A 25,615-nucleotide genomic window follows, 5' to 3' on the forward strand; every position below is an offset into this window, starting at 1 on the left:
GCAGGGCTGGGGCAAGCTTCTCCCAAAGGCTATATATGCTTGGAACCAGTGTTCAATGCATGATACTTGTTCTCCCATAGCCAGAACTCATGGATCTAGCAATCAAGGAGTGGAAATGGGAATGACACTATTCACTGTTGCCCCTTGTTATGGTTTGAACTTGTTATCTTCACCAAAATTCACATTGAAATTTAATTGCCTTTGTGATGGTATTAGAAGATGGGACCTATAAGAAATGAATAGGTCACTGACAGGAATTAATGCCTTTCTTGTGGGACTGGATTAGCCACAAGAGTGTGTTGTTTTACAGTGGGGTTGCTCTTAGTGTTTTGTCTCTTTCATTTGTTCATCTGCTTTTCTTCATGAGTTGAAGCAGCATGAGACCCTCACCAGTGCTATTCCCTTAGACTTTCCAGAACCCAGAACCCAGAACCATGAGCCAAAATGAACCTCTATTCTTTATAAATTACCAGCAGACACCTGTAATGACCCACGAGCAAAGTTTTTGCTTTCTGGTCTTGTAAACTTAGGTTGCACTGGCCTAGAAGTCTTATTTCTAAAGGGAAGAATTCTACTAAGAGACAGAATGATTCCATTAAAACAGAAGACTGCCACCCAGCTAGTTTGGGATCCTCATGCCTCTGAATCAGCAAGCAAAGAAGAGTTCTGTGCAGGCTGAGATGATTCATCCTGGTTACCACAGGGAACTTGGACTACTTCTCTACCATGAGGTCAGGAAGAGTATGGAAGGCAGGTGATCCTGTAAAGCATTCTGTAGTATTACAATGACCTTTATTTAAGGTCAATGGAAAACTACCACAAACCAACCCAGAGAATACAACTAATGAACCAAATCCTCCGTGAATGGCCCATGGTGGACCTAGGCTTTGTTACCCCTCAACATTGTATCTGGTTCTTTCCCCAACTTCGAGTTGCTAGCCATATACTCAAGGAAGATCCTTTGTGTAGTTCCACCTCTCTGGTCCTGAGAACTCTGGGTGCCTGGGAGTTCCTGACTCTCACCTGTGTATCAGCAACTCAGAGGTGGTCCCCTGGGCTCCATCTTGGTTCTCCTTCCCTACAACAGCCTCGAACTACTCCCAAGGCAGCAAGGTAGAGAATCATAGAACTCACCCTGTTTCACCTTATGATTCTCAAGAGTCACTATCTTTGATATATAATGCTCAGTCTCCTGAAAATTGTTGTTTTATGTTTTGTCCAATTTTTGGTTGTATATTGCAGGACAGTAAACTTGTATGTGTGTTAATAAATGTAGGTAGATAGTACTCCATGTTAACTAGAACTAGAAATTCCTATTACAGTCATCCCTTGATATTCATGAAGGATTGGTTCCAGGAGATCTCAAGGATAATAAAATCTGTGGATGCTCAATTCACTTGATAAGACTGTGGAGTACATGCGAACAACCTACACATTCTTCCATCTATAGCAAATCATTTCTAGGTTACTTACAATAACCAAAAATGCAAATGTTCTGTAATATTTGTTATATTGTTTAGAGAATAATGATAAGAAAAAATACAAATATGTTCAGTATAAGCACAAATTTTTTTCCAAATATTTTTGACCTACAATTGAACCCACAGATGCACTGACCATATGAGGACTATTTAGGGACAAAACAAAAGGAAAAACTTACAACCGGGAAATTTTGTAACACTAGACAAAAGAACATTGGATTATGCATGGGTTAGTAGGATTTTCCAGAGTATGGAAAGTAGAATCATGGAAGGATATGATTGTTCCTGGCAAACTTGAGTGGATCAAGGAGGCTGAGTGGAAGTATAGATTAAAATGATAGATAATTAGCCTGGAAAAGAAGACTGAGTCTAGAATGTCCGAAGTCTGTATATCTAGTGATGGCATTTGGAGTTTTGTCATATACATAAGTGAGATAATAATATATTTAGTGATGAGCATGATGGCTGATCCCTACCACATACAAATAAATGGCAGCCCCCCATGCCTTCAAATCCCCGACAATAGATTTTTTTTTTAATGCTAATCTATTTTCAGTGTTCTAAGCATTAAAGTTCATGAAGATGGAAACTGTTTCTTTCTTATTCTACAATGTATGTTTAGTACCTATGAGAAGGCCTGACTCATTAGGATCAAGTCGGCACTTTTTCTTAAATGGATAAAGAAATAAAAGGAAAAAATGATTAAAAGGCTAAAAACATGTTGCTTACACATGAACAGCGATTATATTAACTTCAGACCTATCAATTAAAAATGGAAGCAAGACACCAAGGCAATGATTGGTAATCTACAACTCCCAGTGGGACATTCAAGACATCTTCAGACAGAAAAAAACAAGAAAATTTACCTCTAATAAACATACCATGCTAGAAATCATAAGGATGTTCCTCAGGAATTAAAAAAACAATCCCAAAAGAAAGTGTGAGATATAAGAAGAAATAGTGAACAAAGATATCAAATTGACTAACTTTGAACTAGTATGAACTATAAAGAACCACAATGAAAGTATCTAATTTATGAAGGACATAAAGAAATTGATCCCAGAAGAAAGGTGACTAGAGTTATTCTTTCCAAGATGATGGTATACTTTTGAGGATGGTGCACATATTGATTAACTCTAGATGTTGCTGCAATGTCTAGTTAGCCACTAAAGAAACTGAGACAGATTAATAAGTGAATTACAATTTTTAAAAACCTTTAAATAATTAAAAGGAAGTCAATAGGTAAACAGAAATGTTTAAAAATGCAGGAAAAGGAGACAGTACCGTTTAAGATACTAGAGATGAATTTAAAGCATGCCAGTCATCACACTGTAAGTAGACTGAAATCCAATTTTACAACAAAGATTGATAGACTCCAGTCTCTAAAAATCATGCTCTACATTACCTAAAAAAGAAATGTCTAAAAGATAAACCTACAAAACTTCAAAACTTAAAAAAATAAAGTTATATCAAATATTAACCAACAAAAAAGCAGATAATATCAGAGAAAGATGACTTTATGGCAGAAAGCATTATTAGAAATAAAAATGATAAGAGGTTTCATCATTAGAAAGAAGAATTTTAAACTTGTAAACATTTAAGCAAATCTTCAAATAAGGGTGGATGTTGTGACACTGCTGGTTAAGCTGCCCCTTGCACCACTGGCACGCCACGTCACAATGCTGGTTCAAGTCCAGCTGCTCTGCTTCCAATCTGGCTTCCTTCTAATGCCCCTGGGAAGGTAGTAGAAAATGGCTTAAGTACTTAAGTCCCTGCCACCCAAATCCCCTAAGATGCAAAAATCAACTAAAAAGGAATTCAAGTCATACATATAAGACCCCACAAAAAATTATAAAACTATTAGAAGAAAGCATAAAGAAAATGTTCTGTGACACTGGTATGAGCAAGGAATTTTTTGGATAAGCACTCAAAAGAACAGGCAACATAAGCAAAAGTAGATGGGATTATATTAAACTAAAAGATTTCTAAAACATGAAGAAAATAATAGAGTGCAGAGACAGCCCATAGAATGGGAGAAAATACTTGCAAACTACATATCTTACAATGAATTAGTGTCTAGAATACTTAAGGAACTCCAACAACTCAATAGCAAAACAAAAAAACCATACACACACATACAAATAACCCAGTTTTAAAATGAGAAAGACATGAATAGACATTTCTCGAAAGACGACATACAAATGGCCAACAGGTGTATAAAACATGCTCACTATCACTAATTATCAGGAAAATGCAAATCAAAACAACAATGAAATATTACCTCATCCAATTAGAACGGCTATAACATAAAAAAAAGAAAAAAAAAAAAGGTAGCAAATGCTAACATGGCCGTTGAGAAGTGGGAACACTTACACACGGTTGGTGATAATGTAAACTAGTATAGCCCATTATGGAAAACGGAATGGAAGTACTTCAAAAAATAAAAAATAGGACCACCATAGGATCCAGCTATCCCACCACTGGGCGTTTGCCTAAAGAAATGAAAGCAATGTATTAAAGAGATTGCTGCAGTTCTAAGTTCATGGCAGCATCATTAACAATAGCTAAGGAAAAAATCAACCTAAGCTTCCATCAACAGACGAATGGGTAAAGGAACTGTGTGTGTGTACACAATGGAATACTATTCAGCCACAAAAGAGGATGAAATCCAAGTGAGATTTATTTTTTTTCTTTATGCCAGCTTATTTTTCTTCTCTGTTGTACTCTGGTTTATCAAATACACTCTCAAGCCAAGTGAACTTAAGCTCAATATTATTCCATTTTAATAGAAATAGTTAAAATTACAGCTCAGTTTACATCTACTCTTTGCTGGAAAAATAGGTCCCTGTTAAGTTGTATTTATTTTCTTCTAAACAAAACATTGTGAAGTTGCTTGGTTAAGTTCTTATTAAGAACACATTACCCATTGAAAATGCATGACTGCCTCTTTTGTCAAAACTCTAATAAACTTTAAATATTGAAAACTGAAGGAGAAGCAGTGGGTTCACACTGAGCCTTCCTCTTAATGCGCTTAGTTTAGAAATTTGTACACATTCCCCTCAAAGTTGCTGTTTGTGCTATGGGCGCTTTGTGGGCAGGAGAGCTGCCTGGGATGTCTGGTATCAGCAAGACCTGATTTAGCTCAGTTTATAGATTAACGTTAACATGGCATAGAGGCAAGTTGCGTTAAGGAGGGTTAGGAAGCCACAAGACAAGTGTGCCTCAAGTGACAGTATCATGCCAAGACACGCTATGTAATCACAGGTTGATGCCCACCTCTGCTGCTTACTAGGTGCCTGACAATGGTCAGTTTCCTTAACTCAGTAAGCCTCAGATTCCTCATCTATAAAATGAGAATGAAGAGGACCTATCACATAAAGTACTGGCCAGACCAAGTAACACAGACATGCATGTAAATCTGATAGCATGGTTAAGGTGTGGTGAGCACTCACTGTCAGCCATCCTATCCTAATGTCACCAGTCATCAGGTAAGGCAGTGTGGGCCCACCAGATGGAGCACCCCAGATATGGGTCACACCAGACTAGCTCGTCCCTTATCATCTAGATGAACTATGCCTGAGTCATTAGCTGTATGTTATTAAATTGGCCACAAGGTTCGACCTAAGTTACTATGATCCTGGGGTGCCTGGGTCGGGTTCTGATTTGTGATGCATGAAAGAATTTAAAGATCAGATGTAGCTAAAGGTCAGCAGAGAAGCAAGGTTTATTTGCAATGCAAAGCAAAAGCACATACTCAAGAGGGAGTATGGGCATACTCAAGAGTGAGCAGCACTCAATGAGGTTTAAGGTCTTTTCCTTATTTGAGCTGGAGACACAGGGGGTGGTGTCTGGGAGGGGGATTAATTGAATATTCATAAAGGGTGGAGTTGTGGAGAGATAATTGAGTGTCACTCATTTCCTTGTCTTAGTTTGAAAATCTCAGAAGCTTCATGGTGTCAGGGGTAAGATAGGAGTTAAAAGTCCCATATGGGAGGCCGGCACCGTGGCTTAACAGGCTAATCCTCCACCTTGCGGCGCCGGCACACCGGGTTCTAGTCCCGGTTGGGGTGCCGGATTCTATCCCGGTTGCCCCTCTTCCAGGCCAGCTCTCTGCTATGGCCCGGGAAGGCAGTGGAGGATGGCCCTAGTGCTTGGGCCCTGCACCTGCATGGGAGACCAGGAGAAGCACCTGGCTCCTGGCTTCGGATCAGCGAGATGTGCCGGCTGCAGCGGCCATTGGAGGGTGAACCAACGGCAAAAAGGAAGACCTTTCTCTCTGTCTCTCTCTCTCTCACTATCCAGTTTGAGACCCAGCTGCTCTGCTTCCAGTCCAGCTCTCTGCTATGGCTTGGGAAAGCAGTGGAAGATGGCCCAGTCCTTGCACCCCCGCACCTGAGTGGAAAGAAGCTCCAGGCTCCTGGCTTTGGATCGGCCCCAATTCTGGCAGAATTGGCTGTTGCAGCCAATTAGGGAGTGAACCAGCAGATGGAAGACCTCTCTCTCTCTCTCTCTCTCTCTCTCTCTCTCTCTCTGCCTCTGCATTGTGGGCTCACAACTGACAGCCACCACCACGGTTTGTGGCCAATGCCATTTCCGAGCAGTGCATTCCTGGGAGTTGCTCAGGAAGAGGTGTGGTTGGGGCAGTGTGGGTGAGAGGGCCTGGTGGCCTCCACTCCCTCCTTGCTGGCTATGTTCTTGCTCACATCACTGCATATTCACACACAAATTTTCATGATATTCGTTCTCTAAAGACTCCTTTAACCAGGGGGTGAAATTCTTCTTAGCATCACTTAGTCTTAGGGTGATAGTTTAACAGAAAAGTTGGTGCTTGACACCTGCTTTTCCCAACTCAGCCTTTTTCTGCTGATGCTGCCTCTTGGGCTACCCTAGTGCTATTGGGAAACCCATGCAGATACAAGAATCCAGGAAATAAAATGCATCACACCTAACAACCTTGACAGAGCAACAGAATTCCAAGGCAAAGAAGGGGAGCACATACTCCAAACTAGAAAAGGAACTTTGGCCCTGCTAGGAATGAGTTGGAAGTAGTTAATCGGGGTGGGGGTGGGGAATCTTGCTGAATCCATGAACTTCAACCTTGACCCCACGAGCAGCTCTTATTAGTGCTCCCCCTTCTGTTCAGTCTTTAGATTCACTCTCTGATCCTAGAACCTTTCCCAAATTCCACCTACTACCTAACAGCACACCATGGAAAGTATAATTTTTCCTTAATTTACAAGCACAAATTAAGAAGTTTCTTACCCCAACATATGCTATTCCCACATTCTATGCTCTTTGTCAGCTAGGATTCGCATAAAATCCTGGTAGGGTTTCATTTGATGTAGAGACAGAACCCAACCTACAATGATTAGACTTTATGATGGTGCAAAAAGTGATGCCAATGCAGTAGAAATCATGCTTCAGATTTGAATTCTGGTCTTTTCCCAGACTAGTGATACGTGGTATGATATTCCCTCCTTATACCGGCCACTGAAGTGACCACAGTTCCCTGTCAGCTACAGGATCACAGGAGAAAACCAATCCTGTACTCTACTGGGTACCATGTTCAATAAGTTCCAGGAGATATTCATCAATTTATTAGAAAATAGGCTTTGTGTTAGATGACTTTGCCCAACCATAGGCTAATGTAAATTGTGAGCACATCTAAGGAAGACTAGGCTAAGCCAGGATGTTCGATAGGTTAGACATATCAAGCACATTTTCCAACTTGATGCGTTATCAGCAAATAAATCCATTGTGCGTAAAGGAGCCTCTATCGAGGCCTAGAAAATTCTTTAATTTCAACTAAAATTCTGCCTTTATCGCAGATTTCTTTCTAAGATGGGGAAAATAATATTGCAGAAGACATTTTAAAATGTTTATTCATTTATTTCAGAGGGAGAGAGAAGGGGGAGAAAGAGTTCTCATCCGCTGGTTCACACCCCAAATGCTATAAGAGCTGGGACAAGGCCAGGGTGAATCCAGGAGCTGGGAATCTAAGTCAGGAATCCCACCTGGGTGGCAGGGACGCAAGTGCTTGAGCCATCACTACTGCTTTCCCAAGGTCTGCATTAGCAGAAAGTTAGAATCAGGACCCCAAGCTAGAACTGAAACCCAGGCACTCCAGTGTAAAACATATGCACCTCACCCACTAGGCTAGCCATCTACTGCAATAATAATCATTTCAGAAATTTCAAAATAAATAGATTAGATAGTCATGGCCGGCGCTGCGGCTCAATAGGCTAATCCTCCGCCTTGCGGCGCCGGCACACCAGAGTTCTAGTCCCGGTTGGGGCGCCGGATTCTGTCCCGGTTGCCCCTCTTCCTGGCCAGCTCTCTGCTGTGGCCCTGGAGTGCAGTGGAGGATGGCCCAAGTCCTTGGGCCCTGCACCCCATGGGAGACCAGGATAAGCACCTGGCTCCTGCCATCGGATCAGCGCGGTGCACCGGCTGCAGCGCGCCAACCACAGCGGCCATTGGAGGGTGAACCAACGGCAAAAGGAAGACCTTTCTCTCTGTCTCTCTCTCTCACTGTCCACTCTGCCTGTCTAAAAATAAAAAATAAAATAAATTTAAAAATTAAAAAAAAAATAGATTAGATAGTCTCTAATATAAACCAACCATGATTTAAAAAGTCCAGCAAATTCCATTATTCCAAAGACTTGTTTTCTTTCCCCATTTATAAATTTCATTGGCTGGAAACGGTGAGAAAGGTTGCATAGAAGTACCTTCCTCTTGATATCTCTGTTATTTGTCTTTTAATATGTCCCTGCCAGCAGAGTGAGGGTGGGTAGCATCCTTTGCCTTATGTTTGTGCTTCGTTATGATCGCTATTTCTAATTGTTTTTAGGATCTTATACATCTGCTTTGTACTTTAAACAAAAGGAAAGGAAGGTATATCCACATGAAAACACAGCAGTCTGTCTTCTCTGATTCGCCTTGGCATTTCACCCTGAAAATATTGCTACTATTTTTCTTTCCCACAGTGTGTTCCAACAGTGTGCATAGTTTATGCCTGATAGGCCCAGCCAAAGATTAGTTTGTCATAAATGACATAAACTACCTTAAGGATGCTTAGGGTTATATTTAGCTTTAAGGTGTCTTATTGGATAGCCTTGGTTTTTCAGAACATGTACTCATCCAGAAAATCCACTACCAATCTGCCCTTAAAATTATACTCAGAAACAAAAGAAAACTGAAATATGTAAAATAAAGAAGTCTGGAAATATATGAGTTTATTTTAATTATAATTCATTGGAAACATTTTATCAAAAATTTAAAAACATATTCATTAGAATGACTGTTATTTTAAAAACAAAGCACAAAAGAAGCTTTGGCAAAGACTTGGAGAAATCAGAACACTTATCCGTTATTGGTGAGAATGCAAATTGTGTAGCCACTATGGGAACAATGGTTCCTCCAAAAGTTAAACATAGAATTATCATATGATCCAACAATTCTACTTTGGGATATATTGCCCAAAGAACTGAAAGCAGGGACTTGAATATTTATTCATAGCAGCCTTGTTCTCTAGAGTAAAAAAATGAAATCAACTCAGTGAATGAATAAGCAAGATGTGGTGTCTTCACACAATGGGATATCGCTCACCCTAAAACCTGAACGGAATTCTGATGCATACTACAGCAGAGGCGAACCCTGAGGACACCTTGCTAAGTGAAATAACCAGGCACAAAAGGATAAATAATACATGTCTGAGTGGTCGAATTCTTAGAAACAAAAACTGGATGTTATCAAGTGTTGAGGGTTAAGGGAAATGGGGAGCTATTGCTCAGTGAGTACGAGGTTCCTGTTTGATGTGACCAAAAAAGTTCTGGAATTCTGGTGGCAATAGTGGCAAGTATTGTGAATGTACTATGGACACTGACTTGCACACTGAAAATGGTTAAAATGCCAAATTTAATAGTGAGTACATTTTACCACAAGAAAAAAAAAGGGGCTGGGGGAGGAAGTGGGAAAACCTCAGCGCTAGAGATAGGCTAGCCTAAGCCAAAGCCAAAAGATTAGTCAAAACCACAGCAATGTCACATGGAAAGGAAAAAGTTTGTGATTGACTAAATATTTAACTTTCTAGGCAATAGCTGTCTTAAACATCCAGCTGAAGAATGAAGAAACTGATGCTCGTACTCTGAGATACAATCAATCACTTTACCATGTTGGTTTCCTTCATGGGGACTCGGTTAATGAATACCAGAGTTGATTTATGAAATTATTTACTTTTCAACACGCACAGCTATAAATACAACCACCTAAGTCAAGAAGCAAGTATATTTCATAGAAAGCTGTGAGGCCATGGAGCCGTACTTACTAACTACACACTCTTGGATTAAACCACTTCCCTTCAACCTCAGTGTTCTACTCCGTAAATGGGAATAAATATGCTGACACGGCAGAAGTGATCCAAGAATGAAGTCACAGGAAAATACCAAGTCTGGCAGGCTACGGAGATGCAGATTTTGATTACATGAATGAGTGACTATAAAAAGAGAAAACAACGGGAGAAAACAGGAAGAGAGAAATGGTAGAACTTTCTTCAGGCAACTGTATTTTATATGTCATCAACATATGATTTCATCTGATCTGTGGAAGGCTTTATGCAAAATGGGCAGGGAGATTTACAAGATTGGACCTGAAATTAGCTGATGTACTCAGGAGTACTCTATGTTGTACTAATTCTAAAATAATCAAAGCAAAAATAAACAAAATGACACCCATAAAATATACAGACAAGATGATACAAGACAAACCTCAGATAATTGGATAATAACCTCCATCACTGTGAATCTCATGCAATTGTGAATCACAAAACATTTGTTTGCTATGGATTCTTTCTTCTCATTTTCTTTCTTCCTTTTTCTTTTCTTTTCTGTTCCCCCCCCCCCCTTTGGTCCATTTCATGGGAAAAAAAAAAAGTTTGTTTTTCTTCAAAATGAAAAAAATGGTTTGTGGGTTTGAATTGATTGTTTTACTCTTTGTGTAAAAAGGTCAGAGTGACTATCAGCCCAAGTATGAACGGTAATAGTTTCCGGCATGGGAAATTTGATTGTTAAACAAAAGGAAAGAAAGACCACCTTGTATCACAGAAGACAAAACAAAGAAAACAGTGCATGTTTCCAACTTGTGTGTCAGAAAGAATTTTGATCATTTTGGCATTAGTGTTGGAGAAAACATTACGTGAATATTTGTTTTCCTGAAACTTTACGTGTTATTTTTCTTACATCCAAATAAGAACGGAACATACCTCCCCTGACGAAAATTTTAAATAGAAAGGTAAACGATCTGTCGGATTGTTTTACAGTAACTTGATTCAACTCTGTTGGTTCTCTAATTCAAACGATATGAAAATTAAGGTTGCATAATGGTAATGGCAACAAGAGCAGTGCCAAGGAAACAATATTTTTTTTCGGATCCATGGTAATGTCACAGTCATCACACTTCTGGAACAAGCCTCCAGAACATTAGGTCATATTTACCTCATCAGGTAAAATTCAGGAAGTATGGCTACAGATCGCGGCAGTCTAGGAGTTAATACATTTATTTTATACTCCCTTTCCCAATCTTCTAGATAATAGATTTAGTCCTGATCGCCAAATTGCATTTTCTCAAGCATCTGTATGTGGTTTTTCATTTCAATATATTTGCAGTGATATATCATGTCAGTTTTCTGAAGTGGTGAAACAGCTTCATTTCTCTCTGTATAAACGTCATCTACCTTAGATTAGATCTGTGGAGGAACTAAATATTTCTTGCCTAATTTCTACAAGACTTTTTCATAAAACCAACTCACCCATATCTGCTCAAGATAAATATTAAAAGATAGCATCCACTCAGATCAAAGAGTGAACATACCATCATCTTCAGCAATAAGATTTGGATGGTTAAAATTATAATTCTGTTAACCAATCTAAAAACAAACATGCAGGGTTTTTAGGTACCATTTTCTAATTTTTTCCTTAAAGTTTCTTTTTTAAATCATTTCTTTACTTCCAAATAAGATGGAAGAGATATCCAGTATTTCATTTCTATGAGGCTTTGTTATTAAATAAATGAGGATGTGAAAAAAATATTTGCAAGATAGCAGTATTGTTGTAACAACACTTACACAGAATCAGAATCAGTGAGTTGCAGGATTTAAAATGGCAGCATTCCAATCCTCTGTGATGTTCCTCCGATTGGCATATATGCTATAGATGGAGGTAGTTCTACACACTGGCCTCATGGGAGGAACTGGAATAGGGATAATGCTTGTATTTACACACGGGCTGTTTCCTCTATGAGAGCAAATCAGATTATTCCACTTATTTGGTCTGGAAGTGATGACGGCACTGAATGATGAGGGAAGAGACACCTTATTAACAAGCACAAGGTTTTTGTTCAAGTGATGGAGATTACTGCTGTTCTGCCTTGAAAAATTTAAAGAGAAATGATATGATAGCACAGCAGCAGATTCTCTTTTTTTAAGAAAACTTTTATTTAATAAATATAAATTTCCAAAGTACAACTTTTGAATTATAGCAGCTTTTCCCCCTATAACCTCCCTCTCACCCACAAACCATCCCATCTCCTACTTCCTCTCCCATCCCATTCTTCATCAAGATTCACTTTTTAATTATCTTTGTATTCAGAAGATCAACTCTATACTAAGTAAAGATTTCAACAGTTTATACCTACACAGACACACAAAGTATAAAGTACTGTTTGAAGACTAGTTTTACCATTAATTCACATAGTACACATATTAAGGACAGAGATCCTACGTGGGGAGCAAGTGCCTCTTGTTGACTTAACAATTGACACTCTTATTTACGACATCAGTGATCAACCAAGGCTCTTCTCATGAGCTGCCAAGGCTACAGAAGACTCTTGAGTTCACAAACTCTGAAATAAATAAATAAATAAATAAACTCTTATTTAGACAAGGCCATAATCAAAGTGGAAGTTCTCTCCTTTCTTCAGAGAAAGATACCTCCTTCTTTGATGGTCCCTTCTTTCCACCAGGATCTCACTCACAGAGATCTTTCATTTGGGTGATTTTTTACCAGAGTGTCTTGGCTTTCCATGCCTGCAAAACTCTCATGGGCTTTGTAGCCAGATCCAAATGCCTTAATAGCTGATTCTGAGGCCAGAGTGAGCAGCAGATTCTTTAAAAGGAATAATCCTTTAGTGGAGAGGTTTTCATTTATTATTTGTTTGAGAAACCCAGAAAGAAATAAACAAAAAGGTAGAGTCAGACAGAGATTTCCCATCTGATGATTCACTCCCCAAATGTCCACAACTACAGGGGCTGGGTTGGGACTGGAGGAAGGAATGCAATCCAAGTCTCCCGCATGGGTGGCAGGATCTCCACTACTTGAGCCATCACGGTTGTCTCTTTAAGGTCTGCAGTAGCAGGAGCTGGAGTCAGGATCCAGAGATGGGAGCTGAACCCACACATTTCAATGAGGGACACAGGTCATTTTAACCAGTAAGCTAATGGACCATTTCCACAAGAAAACGATACCTACTGCAAGAGATCCCCTCCAGCCAAACAAATAGGCTCTATCTAGTTAGAACAGCAGCTCTCAATCAGGATATTTAAGACTATCTGAGGGGCTTTTTGATGGTCACCATTGGAGAGGGTGAGGGGCAGTCTTTTGGCATCGGGGGGGAGAGAGGACCAGGATGCTAGTAAATGTCCTACAATGCACAGGTCAGCCCCCTCCACTCACACTCACACACACACACACACACTCTACCCACACTGCCACACACACACACCTCCTCTCTCTCTCTCTCACACACACACACACCCTCTTTCTCTTTCTCTCTCACACACACCCCTCCTCTCTCACACACACACACACTCACTCACACACACACACCTCCTCTCTCTCTCACATACACACTCACACACACATGCCTCATCTCTCTTTCTCTCTCTCTCTCATACTCTCACACAAACACACGCACACACACACACCTCTTTCTCTCTCTCTCTCTCTCTCTCTCTCACACACACACACACACACCAAGAAAGATTTTCCAGCCCAAAATGTCAGTACTGTGGAGGCTAAAAAATTTTGAATTAGGATGACGAAGGACAGAAGTAGGTAAACGTTTTTTAGAAAGGGCCGGACAATAAACAGTTTAGGCTTTGCTGCCATACAGTCTCTGCCATATACTCATCTCTGACTTTTTAGCACAAAAGCAGCTTTGGCAATAACAAATCGGTATGGTTGTGTTCCAATAAAACTTTATTTGTAAAAACAGATGGCAGCACCCATTTGGCCCTCCTAACTTAGTTTTCCATGCCCTGACACACATCATTTCTCCTTTTAGATATTCCTCTAATAATGTTTTCTGGAATTAGAAAGAAGTCTAATTATCATGAAGATTCTTTGATAGAAGTCTTACTTTAGAACTCACATCCAAAATGAGAACAAGCCTCTAACTTCTAGCAGGAAAATGAAACCTGTAGAATGGCATACACATTTTTAGAAATGTACTGTCTACATTGAAAGTAAATGCTTTCTCTACTAAGATTTCATAAAACAGCCTTAAAAATTTGACAACCAGGGTGGGCATTGCGGTATAGCTTGTAAAGCTGCCGCCTGTGAATGCAGCATCCCATATGGGCACCAGTTTGAGTCCCAGCTGCTCCACTTCCAGTGTAGATCCCTGCTAATAGTCTGGAAAAAGCACTGAGAAATGGCATAGGTGTTTGGGCCCCTGCTATCCATGTGGGAGACCTGGAAGAAGTTCCTGGCTCCTGGCTCCTGGCTCCAGGCTCCCAGCTTTGGCTTAGCTCAGCCCTAGCCATTGTGACCATCCAGAGAGTGAACCAGTGGAGGAAGATATCTCTCTCTCTCTCTCTCTCTCTTTCTCCTCCCTCTCTCTTTCATCTCAATCTCTATGTGTGCAACTCTGACTTGAAATGAATAAATAAATATTTTAAAAGAACTACCACACACGTTTGCATGAGCATACACGCTTTAAAACAGTGCAGGATAATGTACATAAAATTTTGGGGAAAAAAAAAAGCCACAACAAATTGACAGCACCCCTCACACTAAAATGAACTCTAAATGAACGAATCTGTGACAGATACGGGTTCTCTGAATCAGGCATTCTTCTTCTACAGATCATGGTGCCATGGGGAATCCAGAAATAGATTGAGGGGCTTACTAATTTGCTGGAATTGTTTGCAGAATGCTCTGGACACAAATACTTGTAAATGTGCATTCTGAAGACAGCCTGGACCTCCTGAGAGCTTAAGATCTACAACTGCACCTCACACAAGCCTTTAGAGAGTACATTGCAAGAATGAGCGCTTTCTCTGAGGCACACAAACACAGCAAACACAGCAAGAGAGCAGATTTGCGTCTGGATCCCGGATGCGTCGAATTGGTTGTCACAGATTACTGCAACAACTAGGTAGATAAAATGGAGCCATTAACAGAAGTGCTTCCACTCCAAGCCCTTCGCCTGCTACGTCAGATATGGCATTCGGGTTCTTGGTGCTTCTATTTCCTAATCTTTAGAACTGAAATAGATGATTTCCACATGACGTTTTCCTTATACTCAGGATTTATCAGTGGTATAGTAATCAGCCCACAAACATTTACTAAATCTCCATTGTGAACACAGCCTTTTATTAGGTAGCATGGTGAGTCAGAAGTAAGAGTTTCGCCTATTGAATCATTAACCTCATTTCCTGTATTAAGTGTGCCTTTTTGGGAGGTTCTTCTGTCATGCCACAGTAACCGGCTTATGAAACCAGACTGAAATTATAACCTGACTAAAGTAAGTTCATTGGCACTTCATAATAAGAAAGGAAAGAATGGGAGAACAAATGATAAACGGAGAAACAGGACAGTTGGATGAGAAAAAAAAAATCATGACTTGCAAACACTATTTCTTTCAGATATTACAAAACTTTTGATTTATAAAACAAGAGTGATTGATCTAACATGGTAATACAATTTTGCAAAATTTTGACACAGGTCATTAGAGTCACCAACATGGGGAAAAAGAAGAGTGGAAGTGATATACAGTGAGGAATTACTCCTTTACAATTTACTAATGTCAAGGTGAAACAGCAATGATGATGACAAAGCACATTCTTCAAGTAAGATATAGGCCTTTGTAAAGATGCTCTATTGACTTTAGTTTTCATTTGTTTGGCTAGAATGTCACCCAACCCACCCCATGCTAAGTCCGAATGGAAGTGTTCTACTTTTCTCCTTTTTGCTTTCCTTGCATAAGGGTTAAAGTGCTGAATCGTCATGATGTTCATGGAGGGTACACGCATTCTTTAATTTCTTGAAACATAGCTATGTCTTGTCACTGTATGCCAGCAAAGGCGAAGTTCTCCAAGGAGTAAGCACTTTGGTCTCTATTTTTACAGTTGTTACCACGTAGTCACAAACAAATATTGATGATGAAAGAATTCAGTTAATCTATCTCGTGCAATATCATTAGTCACTTCCTAGGTTCTGGAGCTCCCTAAAGCAAAGAGAGAATAGAATTTCAAAATATGACATCGCTAGTTGGTTTTGTAGCTATCAAGTTTGTACAGGCACATAAATCAGAATCTATTCAAAGTAGGGAGCAGATGTTTCAATCATTCCAACAAAGTAAAATCATCTCCTGTCTTACATGCTAGAAATCCACAGCCTTCTCAAAAATATGAAAGTCGTAAAAAAATTGAGATTTAATACCTAGGTAATTTATATTCTCTTTGAGTTCTTAGCACTGAAGTGGAGGGATCTGAGCACATCATGCAATTTCCATTGCCATAAACACTGGCAAGGAGTGTCACTACCCACAGAGACAAAAGTAGGCAGAAACCAGGACCACTGGATTTTTCAAATAATGATAATACTCTCGCTCCTTAGCATTTTACTCTAAGATACCCTTACAATCAAAATTAATACAATGATACACACACACACACACACACACAAGAGAACCTGGAAGAATTGAGGGAGGCCACAGAAGAGGCCCTCACTGGAGATCGTTTTTCAACAGACTGTATTCTTTTTAGTTTTACTCACACAGTCCGCTCCTTACAAAAGATGACTTATAGACTTTCGCACCATTCAGGCACATAAACACACATGATTATGAGATTAAGCTGAGTCTATCCAAAAGGAATAAAGATAATGCTATTGCTAAGGAGTTGTTTCCCAATGTTGCTTCCAGCTTAATGCATGTCTGTTCTGTGCATGCCCAGCAATGAGCAGAGGCTGTGTCTACTGCTCTACATGGACCACAGCACCCAGTACACTTTGTAAACAACAGAGCTTTCATAATGGATAATAATACACTTGAGCTTTCTTACCATGAAGTCTGCAATGATATAACACCTTGGAATATGAAGGAGGCTTTTATGAATTTTGAGTTACTTTTATACATGAAATTCTCACCCTTACATGGAATATAAGATAAATCCATCTTAAACAGAATTACCATTTTTAGAAAAATCATAATGAGGGGCTGGTGCTGTGGCATAGTAGGTTAAGCCTCACCTGCAGTGCTGACATCCTTTGGGCATCCCTGGGCTCTGTTTTGAGTCCTGGCTGCTCCACTTCCAACCCAGCTCCCTGCTGATGGCCTAGGAAAGCAGTAGAAAATAGCCCAACAGGTTGGGCCCCTGCACCCGTGTGAGAGACCTGGAAGAAGCTCCTGGCTCCTGGCTTTGGATCAGTCCAGCTCTGGCCATTGTGGAATTTGGGTAGTGAACCAGCAGATGGAAGACCTTTCTGTCTCTTCCTCTCTCTGTCTGTAACTCTGCCTCTCAAATAAATAAATAAATCTTTTAGAAATTCACAATGAAAAATCTCCAGCAGTACAAAGCAACAATGTAAACTGTCTTAATGGCTGTGTTCTAACCAAATGTTAGAATTATCCTCCAGATAAACTCAAATATAAATAAATATATTGGTAGCACAGAGTTAAAAATTTAACAGGGGAATTTTTAAAACCAATGAATAATTATCTCAAGATATTAACAAAATAATAAATCAATAAATTTTTAGCAGTGAAACCAATTTTCTGCTATTATATAAATTATTGTATTAGTAAAAGTGAAAATTACAAAGGGGAATAATATTGCTTCGTATTTAACACCAAGGAAATGATATGTTTGAAAATATTGTTTAAAAAGACCCAGGAAGTTACAATGTATCAAGGTACTTATCAATTGTAATAGCTTCATAGAATAACCATTCTATCTCTCATTACCTGTAATGCATCATGAGAGTTGGAGTTATCATTTTTGAATCTTTTTATCCCTGGTGAAAATTCAATATCAGGCACTTTCTACCTCCACAGGAATTATTTTATGAACAAACTAACGAATGAGTGATCTTGGGGAGGTCAACTAATATAATTCTCTGCATGTATGAAAATGCTGCGGGAGCCAGCACTGGGATGTTCCATTTCAACATCAGAGACAGTAGCTAACGTAGTCAGTTGCATCTTAACTCTTGCATTGAAGCTCTGCTTGTCAACTTGACATGATAGGAGTGGGATGCAATTTGTGGCCAAAGCCAATTAGACCATTGATTTATAGACTTTGTCTTCCCTGAAGCTCCCGGGGATCTGGCTTTAGGCTTTGCTAGGGCACATCTAGAGTTGGCGTTGCTGTAGTGTTGATTCTCTGGCTTTCAGGGATGTTAACAAAGTGTTGTGATCTCTTTGGCAGGGCTGGAACATCAATACTTTCTGTCTCCTCTTTTCCCAGCTTGCTTAGCCTTTGTCTAGTCTACTCTCAATCCTATAGAATCCTCTAGTAAGTTTCACGTGGTCTCACCCTATTCATGAAGAGCCCAGTCCTTACCTGTAGGCAGACTCATTAATGATCCCCACATGAACTCCTGAGCTCTCTAATGGGAAAGCTTTCTTGTTTTGGTGCCCTGGCTCACAGGTTCCAGCCATTTCAACTATCTCAACTCTGATCTCCACTTCCTTAGCTCAGTGTGAATCACCATGCTCAACTCAGACTCCCATTCTCTACAGCTCAGCCAGGATATCTCCCCAAACAAACTGTTAGGTGACTGGGGGATACTTCACACAGGCATTCTTCTCTGAGATCAGTACTATATACTCCATCATGGTTAGAAATAGCCATGAATTTAATGGAATGGGATAGGACAGAGTGTAAAGCAATGGGATGAGATGGGATAGGATAAGATATATGATAACATGTTCCTAGTTAAAGTAAATGCTGTTTGTGAAACCTTTATTTCAGTTAAATATATATGTATGTATACTAGATATCAGAGTAAAATACATTTCTTTCTGTGGTTCATTATTTTAAATGTTTAAAACTATGGAACCAGATCAAAACACAAGTCTTGACTTTTTTTAACTGTAGAGTTAATTTCATCTCAGACATTGTTGATTCAGATTATGTTTAAAATTAATATTTAAAAAATCTAGTATCTATCCATACTCATCAAAAATCATTTGACTTAGACTTTTCATATGGAAAAATAAACCCATCACTCTCCTTTTAATATCTTTCAATAATTCTCTATCATCTAGACTGGTGACTCTTACATTTTTATATGTGTATGAATTGCTTGGGGATTTTCTTAAAATGTAAATTCTGACTTAGTAAATCCAGGATGGTGCTTGAGGGTCTACATTTCTAACAAATTCCTAGATGACATCAATGTTGCTGCTTCATGAACCACGGTTAGAGTGGTGAGAATCTAGAACAGAGGCCAGCAAGCTTTTGAGTGTCAGGCGGGTGGTGGTGGATTGTTAAGGGGCCAAATAGCAAATACAAGTGGTATTCAAAAGGTCATGGACAATGGTATTAAAAGATAAGTTCACTTGGATGCTAAAGGTTTTTTTAAATCCATGCTTATTTTATAATATACATTTTCATAAACTTTTTGAAGATTTTTGGCATACATGGATTTCGATATTTTTGCACCAAAATAAAATTATCCTTTAAATCCATTTTCCCACAGACCTTTTGAACAGCTCTCATAATAAAGAACCCCTACATGTGACTTCCCTCTCCCTCCTCCCTTTTCCCCTCTTTCAAACAATCTGCTTGATATGAAAATCTTGGGGCCGGCATTGTGGCATAACATGTTAAGCCTCTGCCTGCGATGCCAGCACCCCAAATGGGTGCTGGTTCCAGTCCTGGCTGCTCTACTTCTGATCCAGCTCTCTGCTAATGCAGCTGGGAAAGCAATGGAAGATGGCCCAAGTGCTTGGGCTCCTGCACCCATGTGGGAGACCCAGAAGAAGCTCCTGGCTCCTGGCTTCTGGCTTCAGGCTGGCTGCTGCATCCATTTGGGGAGTGAAACAGTGGATGGGAGACCTCTTTAACTCTACCTTTCAAATAAATAAAAAATTAATATAAAAAAAGTTTAAAAAATTTTTTTAAAAATCTTAGCTCATTGGCTTTATAGAACAGGGCACTGGCCTGCGGGTTGTAGTTTGCTGTGGCATGATCTACAGCATCCCTGGCCAATGGAAATACATGCAGATCACAAGTATACAGTTTCATTAAAAAAGTTAAACAGATGAAATTATTTTCAATGATAGATTTATTTAATCCAAAATATTATTTTAGCATATAATCAATATAAACATTATTAATTAGATATTTTATTCTTTTCTGCACCAGTCTTAGTCTTTGAAAATCAGTATGGGGGCCGGAACTGTGGCGCAGCAGGTAAAGCCACAGCCTTCAGTGCCAGCATTCCATATGGGTGCCTGTTTGAGTCCCGGCTGCTCCACTTTTGATCCAGCTCTTTGCTATGGCCTAGGAAAGCAGTGGAAGATGGCCCAAGTTCTTGGACTCCTGCACCCATGTGGGAAGACCCAGAGGAAGCTCCTGGCTCCTGGGTTCCGATAGGTGCAGCTCCTACCGTTGAAGCCAATTGGAGAGTGAACCAGTGGATAGAAGACCTCTCTTTCTCTCTCTCTTCCTCTCCTTCTCTCTCTGTGTAACTCTGACTTTTAAATAAGTAAATAATTTTTAAAAAAAAGAAAACTGGTATGTATTTTATTCTTAAAGTATATTTTAATTTCGACCAACTACATTTTCTAATGCTCAATAGAAAGCCACCTGTTGTTGGTGGCTATTATATTATATACTGCAAATGTAGGAGAAACAATTTCTTTGGTATTTAATGCTCTCTTATTATCTGCCCCTGCTGAGTTTTCTAACTTCTATCCTGCCTCTCACCCATATACACTTGACATTCTGTCAAGTGTCAAGTGTCACTTGACTTGACATTGTACCAATTTCATTTCTTGACTATGTCATTCCTTCTGTGTATATAATGCCCTTATCCCCCCTGTCCCCAGTGTGAAAACTTTACTTACCCTTTCCCTAAAGTGATGCAAATACAGCATGCTTAAAGGCATAAATAAGACACTAGAAACTTACCCAAAAGTTGAATAATGTTACATACATAAAAGCTGGTGTTATTCACATTCCTAATTTTAAAATAAATTATTGAGAACTTGGAAGTTGATTATCATCTATTTTAGTATTCTTAGTAAGATATGTTTTAGATGAAGGAAAGAGGATTTTTTTCTTCATTTTTTAAAATAGAATTTTTCCCAAAAAGCACTTAAAAAATGTATTTATCTAGCACTATTCCATCTCTAAATATGTATGATATCATTGCTTCTGTTGTACAACCTTGAAAGTTTAAGACTTTCAGGAGGCTAAAAGACCTTGCAATGCGCTCAATAAATATAGTGAAGATCTTGATTTTTCAAAAGGTCTTTGAAAATAAATAATTCTTCACTTCTTGGGAGAGTGAACTTTGAAGCTGAAGATCAGTCAAGATAACTTCCATGTTAAGAAAAGTGGTATATTCCAAAGAGGTGGACAGACTCCATAGAATAATGAGTCTAACTCAACTTTTGTCCCTGAAATTATGAGAAACTGGTGAGTTCCCAAGACCTCAGTTTCTGCATTACAATGATACTGAGTTCTCCAATCACAGGAATGGTCCACAATATAAATTATATCACTTTAAAAAAATAAATTATATGCCAGACTTTCTTGGAAGAAATTGTTAAAATGAGCTGAGCGTATCTCTAACCAGGTCAGACTTTCTTTCATACCACAATCCTGCCTTGGATATGAAGTAAGTCTGAGTTGTTCCCAGAAGATGGACAAGGAGATAAATTGGGAATTAAAGCAAGTGTGCTATGATTGGGAAACATTTTAATCTTCTGAATTCTTGCTAATATCAATGGTACACGCTCCTGGCTGTACATTAGCATATCCAGGGCACTTTACAGGGCATCAGTACCATGGGGCTGGAGTTATGGTGCAATGGGTTAGGCTGCCACCTGCGATGCTCTCATCCCATGTCTAAGTGCTGACTTAAGTCCCAGTTCCTCCACTTATGGTTAGGCTTCCTGCTAATGCACCTGAGAAGGCAGCAGATGATGGTCCAACTATTAGGGTCCCTTCTACCCTCATGGGAGACCTGGTTGGAGTTCAGGCTCCTGGCTTCAGCCTGATCCAACCCAGGCTGTTGTGGACATTTAGGAAGTAAACCAGAAGACGGACTATCTCTCTCTCTCTCTCTCTCTGCCTTTCAAATAAATTAATTAATTTAAAAAAAGGTATCAATGCCCACCCAATAATAACACATCTTGGGGGATGTGGGCCTGGAATAGGTAACTTTTCAAAGTCCCTCCATCACCTCCTAGGTGACACTACTATGCAATCAGGCTGTGAATTCCTGGCTATATCAGCCTCGGGTTTCTTATTTGCAAAAACTAGACTAATTTTGTGCTCACAGATTGTTGTGAGGATTAAAAGAAACATTGCACTTTATAATCAGCCAGCACATTTTTAGAAACGTAACAAGGATTCCTTCCTATTGTCTTGTTCCTAAAATTAATTCCCTTCCTTTCAACTAATTGGTTGCATACAAAACTGTTTTCTTTTCTATTTTCTAACAGAATTTTTTTTCAATAGGATTGTTTGTGGCTTTTAGTTGAAACTGACTGGTAGTGTTTTGAACCCACAGGAGGGATCCCATACATCTCCCACCTGCAACATCAGACCTGGGGACCCCATAACTGATGAGGTGCTATTGAAGATACCCCCTCTCCTCTCCAGCTGGGTAGTCCCCTTACAACCTCCGAGAAGATGTCCCCTTTCTCTTCAGAACATTATGACTTTTGGTGGTTCATGACACCTTATTCCTTCATCAGAATCTCCTGGGTCATCTTTAAAATGTAGATTCCTGGGCCCATCCTTAAGCTACTGAATCAGAATCTCTAGAGCTGGGACCCTTTAGCAAGCTTCCCAGGTGACCCGTATGTATGCTAGGATTTGAGAAACTGTCATGGAGGAAAGGGCCAACTGCACACACAGACATCAAACTACTTCAGTCAATTTCCTGCCTAACGTCATTTACTCAGAGACCAGAGAGCATGGCCAAGTTGCTGAAGTTGGGATTCGTTTAGTTTTGAATATCTAAAGAGCTCTCTATTTCTGCAAATCTTCTCTTGATCTTGAAAACTCCTTTTGCTCTTATAGTACGTTAGGGCTGCAAGGGCTTGTACCTCTCATCTAAACCAATGCCTTATTACATAAGAAGAAAAGGATGCCACACTCTCGAAGTCACCAAGTTGGTGGTGCCACACACCTTCTGGTCAACAGCTGCCAAGTCTTTTAAGAGGTGAAGGTGTTGGCATTGGTGTCTCTCTGAGGCACAACCCTCCACTGGCCAGCAATGGTGCATGCGGGGTTGCCTCCTCCCAACACTCTCTGCTAAAGACAGCCTCTGTCCCTCTTCTCTGAAGACTGGAAACATATCCCACTTCACAGATTAAGTGAACGGTCACCAGCCAAGGAAAACTTCACTTGGGTTGCAGCTTTTAAATTATAACTGAACAACAAAAAAAGAGAGAGATTTCTACACTGGCTGAAGCAGATTTGGAAATGATTTACTCTGAAACACATGAGACTGTTAGGGCAAAGGGGCCTTGCAGAGAGGTAAATGATTGTGGGAGCCACGGGCTGCGAAGTCCCAGGCGCACACAGGTGATACACTGTCTCCTGACTCCGGGATGGGTGCAGAGACTCAGCAGGGAACATTATCTGTTTTCAAATTCAGAAGAACCAGTTAGATGAGCAAGGGAAACTGAGAATGCTGGTATTATTAGAATAATCCCTTTTACAGTCATGGCTGTGGAATTTGCAAATGTACATCTACAGACACAGGACACATCGCACTTGTTTACTTGTTGGCTTCCTACTATTGCTGCTTTCCTATGGGCTGTTTTTATGTTTCTGAATTTTGATTCATGAAGTAATTGCTGTCTTCCTATCTGGATCATTGGTCGTATTTATTGCAAAAGAAAAAATGCAAATCATTATTCAAGAGCAAATTCCACATATTTTCCACATCCTAAACTTTTCAACCTCTCCTATTCTGTGCAGGGCTGACTCGCTCCAAGGCACGGCACATTCCCCAGAGGTAATCAGACTGAAGCAGGAGGAGAGCAAGCTGGTCCTCAACAGAGAGAGCTGGAGGATTTTTGCCATTTGCTGTTCTCAGCTTCAGGTTTGTCTCCTCAGCACCAGTAACAGGTTTTACAAGTAAATCTGTGGCTGAATTGGTTAAAGTCCCCCCAATCTAAGTCACGGGGAAAATTCACACTCTCTCTCTCTCTCTCTCTCTCTCCCCCTCTCTTCCCTTTCCTCTTTACAGAATAAGCAGGTCATTGTTTTTGACTTTCCATTTCACTGTAGACGGAAATATAAATAAAACACGGCAGAGTGAACGGATCACATCATTAACTTACACTGCCCCGTACTTGAAAAGAATATAGGCCGGCGCCGTGGCTCAACAGGCTAATCCTCCGCCTTGCGGCGCCGGCACACCGGGTTCTAGTCCTGGTCGGGGCACCGATCCTGTCCCGGTTGCCCCTCTTCCAGGCCAGCTCTCTGCTGTGGCCAGGGAGTGCAGTGGAGGATGGCCCAGGTCCTTGGGTCCTGCACCCCATGGGAGACCAGGATAAGCACCTGGCTCCTGCCATCGGAACAGCGCGGTGCGCCGGCCGCAGCGCTCTACCGCGGCGGCCATTAGAGGGTGAACCAACGGCAAAGGAAGACCTTTCTCTCTGTCTCTCTCTCTCACTGTCCACTCTGCCTGTCAAAAATAAAAAAAAAAAAAAAAAAAAAAAAAAGTGAAAAGAATATACAGTTTACAAAGTAACGAGGTGCCTAGAGTTTGTGCGGAGAAAGTGCTCCTGTTTATAAATAATGCATATGGCGTTCTCCGGGTCTCCTTCTCACTCTTGTTTTTCTTATCCCATTTTTCTCCCACTACAGACATGGTAGAGTCTACATTATCTTTTTGTAACTCAGGTTCCTGAATTGCTAACGAAGCTACTTTTTTAAGTCCCTGCAAAATAAACAATGTGAGATTCGTAAAAGCATAGGGCTATTTTACACCGCTAAATGAATGGGAAGAAACTTTCTAAAACGACCTGTTCCCCCCCCAAAATCGGCAGACTCATTGAAGGGGGAGAAGGGAAGAGAAGCCAGCATATATCCCGAGTGTACTGCCAAGAATTACGTTAATAGCATTACAGACAGATCTCATTGTCCCTCGTACCAAATGTATAAGGCCAAAATTATGGTCTCCACTTAACAGATAAAGAACAAGACTCAGAGAGGTTAAATGACTCACTGAGATTAGAAAACAATAAATGGAGACAATGGATTCAAATAAACGGGCCCACCTGACCCAAAATATTCTCAATATGTCCTTTTTGCACTGTCCAAAAATATCGTAGACTGTTTCCATTGTCTATGGAACTTTTTTCTGTGTTTTGTTTGTTTGTGGTTTTGGTTCACTTGATTAAATTCTGTGTTCTCTGATTTGCCATCAGGAGAAGAGAATTCGAACCTCAGGACTGTCCTGCCCCTCAGCCCAGTAGCATCGCTTCTGGGTCTCCCTGCAATTGCAGTTACGCTGAAGAGTCATCTACTTTATTTTATTTTTTTAATTTTTATTTATTTATTTTTTATTTTTTTGACAGGCAGAGTGGACAGGGAGGGAGAGAGACAGAGAGAAAGGTCTTCCTTTGCCGTTGGTTCACCCCCCAATGGCCGCCGCTGC

Source organism: Lepus europaeus, chromosome 6 (genome assembly GCF_033115175.1).
Source record: "Lepus europaeus isolate LE1 chromosome 6, mLepTim1.pri, whole genome shotgun sequence".
Lineage (NCBI taxonomy): Eukaryota > Metazoa > Chordata > Mammalia > Lagomorpha > Leporidae > Lepus > Lepus europaeus.